Source organism: Coffea arabica, chromosome 4e, assembly GCF_036785885.1.
Source record: "Coffea arabica cultivar ET-39 chromosome 4e, Coffea Arabica ET-39 HiFi, whole genome shotgun sequence".
Lineage (NCBI taxonomy): Eukaryota > Viridiplantae > Streptophyta > Magnoliopsida > Gentianales > Rubiaceae > Coffea > Coffea arabica.
Window position 1 is genome coordinate 45,541,848 of NC_092317.1, and position 6,130 is coordinate 45,547,977.

The following is a 6,130-nucleotide window of genomic DNA, read 5'->3' on the forward strand; positions in this document are numbered from 1 at the left end:
GATATGATGCTTTCAATATAGTTGCTTCCGTATATAAAATACCTAATTTTACTGTCCTTATAATTTCCGTTTGAAGCCAATGAAAGCTACCTTCAAATCAGTAATGATTAGGCTCCTTCTTGTGTTGCTTCAACTCCAGGTATGTACTTCTTGCTCTTTTGTATATTAACTCACTTTCTTTAAATAATTGTTTTGACTGTCGAAATATTTTTTTTTACAGACAAAGAAGAATTGCCATCTAAAACAAGCCGTTCTCTTCTAAGCAGTCTTGATGAATCTGAGGAAGCTACTCCAAAGAGGCAGCGCAACAAATGATTGTCAATTAGGAACTGTTGTGAAGCAATCTCTGACGTGCTCTTCAAACTACTTCTGATATTAAGCTCGTAATGCTGAGCACTAAATTGTTTATCTAAAAATTCCTATCGTATTGCATCTGGTTACTTGTGTTACAGCTAGCATTAGCGATAGTTTGCAGTCTGCCAGCTTTTGTTTCCAAACTATGGAATTGCCTTAGCCTTTTCTTTTGTCAATGTATTCTGGAAGATCTTAAACCAGTAGTTTTTCCCAGGATTTTGTTCACCCGGGGTGCTGATACTCGTGTCTTTACTCCATTGCAATATAACAGTGCAGATGGCCATTAAATGCATCAGAAGCGTGCCTGGTTCTTACCTAACATGATAGATATAACCATTTGCATAGTCAATGTTGATCCACTCTTGGACTTTTCACCTATGTTCTATATAGGTTTGCCAGTTTGTTGCTTCAGTGACTATGCCAGAGACACCTCCAGCTAAGTTACAGGTCTAGCACCATACAGCTGAATACACCTGCCACCATTCTATCAATAGCCATTGATTACGCCTCTGCAACTTTACTCCTTTGTACTTCCATTCAACTACCATATTTACTCCCTTCTTGCTATTCCATGATTGAAGACAGAAAACTTCTCCAGCATATAAGGATACACAAATGTCTGAACATCTGCACTTTGCATGCTTAGATTTCTCTAGCCTTGCCGCAGCTCTTATTGTGGATCACCTCTTAGCATTTTCCCCATACGTTTTCTTCCTATTGTGCTTCCTGACTTGCCAATGACTACGCCAAAGAATCCGTTCAATAAATGGTTAGCCGTTCCCCACCGCAACAAAACCAGGTTCTTTCTCTGCACTTTCAACAAAACAAAATTCATGCTGCAACAATGGTTGAAACCCCTGGAGAACAGAACATATGTTATATCAAAAAAAAATTCCTTTAGACTAATCCAAAATTACTAAGCCATACAGGAGAGCCATCTTTATATTCCTTTGCCTCCATTACCCAATGGCAGCAGAACATAATCAACCTTTCTCCTGAAGCTTTTACAACTACTGGTATACTCATATCTTGCATCTTCTGTATTAGTTACTTCTACGTTTCCTTTGTGTTTCACGCTATAACCTTGTCTATAGATACAACCATCGCTTTCTTTGAAAACGTACCCCAATAGGGCAACCATGGTGTTTTGTTCTTTTCTGTTCTGATAGAACCAAACAGGTTGGTTAAACAAAAAAAAAAATCTTTTTTTTAGCTTATTTGTTTGTCACATACTAATTTTTACTTGCCCGTTTTTCCCTTCTATAGAAAATCTCTACTGATCTATTTGAATCAATTGGACTCCAAGATGGCATAACAATTACGGTATACCATGGCCTTCACTCCTAGAACATTAAAATCAAGGACGGATATTTTGAAGAAGGTTGGGAATTGTACTGTACAACTAATGTAATACGCGAGAATGACATGGTCGTCTTCAGAATCAAAGGAATTTTATCCTACGATTCCATGGCTTTATGCACTTCCTGATCACATATTCTCATGCCATGGACACTTCCTTTGCCTATGTTTCCGAGCATTGCACCCAATGTTGAAGCATCTGCTTTCTTGTTCAACCAGCAGGCCTGTTTATGTACTATCACTTCCTCTATAAATCAGTTTCTGCAGCATGATTGGTCATCATTTGTTTCTCTCTATCAGTTTTATACAAGTCGCTCACAGTACAGGCTGGTAAGTGCTTTCCTTTGTACAATTTTGTTCACAAATGTATTCTTCAGTTGTCTAACAAAAAAATTTTTTTTTTTTTAAAATAGACCCTTCCACGATACACCGACCTTCGACTACATGAAGGCACAACACCAACAGTAATTCTTACAAGCGGCTATAAAGCATATTACATTGGCATGAAACACCGATCCTTCGACAAGAATTGGGCCACTTTTGCAGTCGAACATGCTCTTTGCCCGAGAGACATATTACTTTTTATTCCACAATCAGCAACCTCTTTTGGTGTTATCGTATTAAACGAAGCTGGCATTGAAAAACAATATCCATGGCATTTTAATTTCACTATTCCTCTAACTTAGCCTATATTAAGTTGATGAATATTACACTAATCTTTGAGAACAATTTGTAGTTGATGAGTACTAGAACTATGCTCTATTCCACTTCCTATTATGTATCTTGATCTATTCTTAAGAGCTTTCTTTATATGAAAATTATTTCAATTGTATATCGTATTCTGTTTAGTTGCTATCTTTCCTATATCTTATTCTTAAGCTAAAAAAAAAAAAAATTTAACCATTGGTCTAATCAACCATATACTTATCCGGTATTTAATTTCCGCGTTATATGCTCGTCTGGGCATCTTTTTTTTTTTTATACCACCGCACACCGCGCGGTTTATACCTCCTAGTTTGCTTCAACGCACGAGTGCAACTCCTACATAAACACCAGAATTGTTCTTGCCTTTTTTCCTTTTTTTTGTTGGGGGGGGGGGGGGTGGGGGTGGTGTATTATCACAACTGCATAATGAATCTTTGTGGTACAACTATTTAATAAATTTTTTTTTTGGTCAACGCGATGGTTACTCCACTTTGCGGACAATCATATGCCACGGCTCTTAAACAGGACAGATTGCAAAGAAGAAAATGGTTGATTACCATTCCAGCAAACATACAGCCAAGACTCCACAAGTCCAGTGAGTAATCATAGTCTTGCAAATCAACAAGAAGTTCAGGCCCTTTAAAGTATCTGCAAAGTAAACGGTAAAATAATTAAATAAGCTTAATGCAGATGAAAATGAGTACTTTCAAGGTGGGGATTCCAAACAAAATGATAATTTAGAGCCATTAATAGCCTGCAAAATTTCAAGGATGTAATATTTCTGAGGACCTTTGCCCCCTCACACTTTGAAAATGGAACTTGGGATCGCGGTGGAAACTGTCCTAGGACCAGGCCTTACAAGAGAAATGAAGCCGTCTTAGAGGGATATAATTTAGAGTTGTACAAGATCCAATTAGAGGAACTTAGAATTGCGCAGGAAGGAGGAGCAAGGAAACGAGGATTGAGGTTTAGGTTATTTGATGCAACGAAAGCTATGCTGCTGAGACCGGGTGCTCACCCCAGCGTGTATGGCCATTTGCCAGATCAGAAGTTGGAGTTGCCACATTGAGTAGGCTTATTGATGCCCTTTTCAGAATGCTTTATAAATTTTCCTCATTTCTTAAGCAATCAATTAACCTCAATGGGCATTGGCTGTGCATAGCACAGCCCACCCCTACCAGTATATATATAAAAGGAAGTGACAATTATTTAAAAGAAATTGAGAGAACGGTGTATTTAAAAGGATGTAATTAAGGTGTAAATTCTTCCACTGAAATTCATAGCCAAAGATTAACAACAAAGTTTTGTTACATATAACTTGTTATAGAACAATTCCTTGTAAGTTGTAATGAAAATAAGTGAGCATTAAATGCACCCACAAAAGGACATTGAACAACAGAAAAAAATTAAAAGATATAGCGAGCCACTCAAACGTAGTTATTTTTTTAGTATCTACAATTACTATGATAGTGTTTCATATTCTTAAATTTTTTCAAGCAATTAGAATTAATATTGCTGATCTCCTTGATCCACATCAATTGTTCAAAGTTTATTCTCCACAATCTCAAGCGTTGTTGTCTTTTACCTTACTTGTCTAGCTGCTTGGAGCTTAGCATGCCTTCTACTTTAAAATAAAAGTTGATCCAATACTATGCATCATCTCTAAACAATTCGAGTACATAATGCATCTTATGAATGATTTACATAAGAGCCCGACTGGCAATACCTTCTAAGAAGGAAATGACTTTTCATTTGAGTATGATAACCAGCTGATCAAGACATAAAAATGGTGTGCTTGGATAAATGATTGAAATTTGACCAATTTAGACAGAAGTAAACAAATACATTAATGGAGGAAATGAATTGAGAGGATTCAAGTTCCATTTAAGGGCATCTACTTCTAGTGATGTGGTAAAATTGCACAGATATTTTTTTTATACAAATTTTGCCAATTTACAACATATTTAACTTATTCACATTGGTATTTTGTAAAGTTTTTAACTTGTAAGGGAATATTCCATTATTTGCTAGTAGTGTTTTAGTACATTGCTTGCTTGAAAAATGCATGTTTTTGTTGCTATTGGAAATTGTATATATTCTTTGGTATACTAGAATAAGTTATTATATTAAAAATATCATGGTAAAGAAAGAAATTGAAGTATGAAATTCTAAAACTTAAAAATGTAGTCATGAAAGGATGATGGGAGAGTTTGAAGTTTTAAGATTTAAATAGAATATAGGTCGATATGGAATCATATAACACAGATTTGTAACACCATAAGCTAAGCATGCTGTCCTTTTATATACATAGTACAGGTAAGAAATTACAAAGGAAAAGTTAAACATGCCTGTAAAACTCTTTTCTACTTTACAATTTCATTTTAGCATGGATAATGAACAATGGGCAATAAGTGGTTTGATTGCTGCTTCTATTTTCTTTTTGTTTTTATTTTATAATTGATCTCTTGTCTGACATTTTGTTTATTCAAATCTTGATACCTAGCATTTAGGTTTCACTACGGAAAAAAAAAAAAAAAAAAAACTAGTTGGAAGTGGCTGTTCCAAGATCCAATATATAAGTTTACACTCAATTATTTTCCAACCCAAACTCCACTGTATCAAATGCAACCAAGAACCTATAATTTGTTGCCATCATTCCCAATACAACACCTCTGTTAAATGTCAATTCCTTCGCACTAGCTCAGAAGAATTTTCTTATGAGAATTGCATGCTGTCTTTTCCTTACACAAATTTTCAGCCGAAAGAATAAAATACATCATTTTTTGTGTACCAGTATCATTATCTGAAAATTGAACTTTATTTACAGTCTTTTAAGTTGGACATTAACAGGATACATTGGATACATTGTGCCAATGTTCTATGGCATTATCCCGTGAGGTTTTCATATACTTATTATTGGGTTAAATGTTCAGTCATGCCATGACACATTTCTTTTAGAGAGAATTGTAGTTTTAGTCCCAAATATTTCCCTTTCTATGCACATTCAATCCTAATGACTGATTTTTACCAATTACTACCGGAATCAAGTCACGTGTTGGCAACTAATTATTAAAAAATTTTAAAAATAAATAAAAATATTAATCGTTAGCCATAATTGGAATAAAAGATGACTAATTACTCATATGCGGATCAAATGAATAATTAGTCTTTAACCTAAATTTTTTTTTTTGTCAACCGAAGTCTTGTATTTCTAGTCTAAATCTAATTACTCATGGGATCACTATGCGAGTAACTAGTCCTTTTTTACTATAAAGTATGGCCGCAATATTTTTTTCAGCTTTTTTTAAATTCTTTTTTTAAAAATTAATTGCTGGAACGTAATAGCACGTGAATGGATGTTAGTGGCAATTGATAAAAATCAGTCAATTGGATTCAATATGCTTAGAAACTGAAACATTTGAAACTATATCTTTGCTTTCTTTCAAATTTTAGGAGATAGAAACGCCCATACCCCAAATATTTGAAATCAAAACTACAATTCTCTCTTTCTTTTACCCACCTACAGGTATCAGCTTGCATACAAAAAGCATTGTCTGCTTTATATATGACATTCATATGGATTACAAATTTACAATTACATCAGTAGTCGCATTTTTTTTTAATTTTTGAAGCAGTAGCAGTTGCATTTTAAGATTAGGGCAAGACTATGGCGAACTACTTACTTGACATTGCCAAATACTAGTCCAGCAAA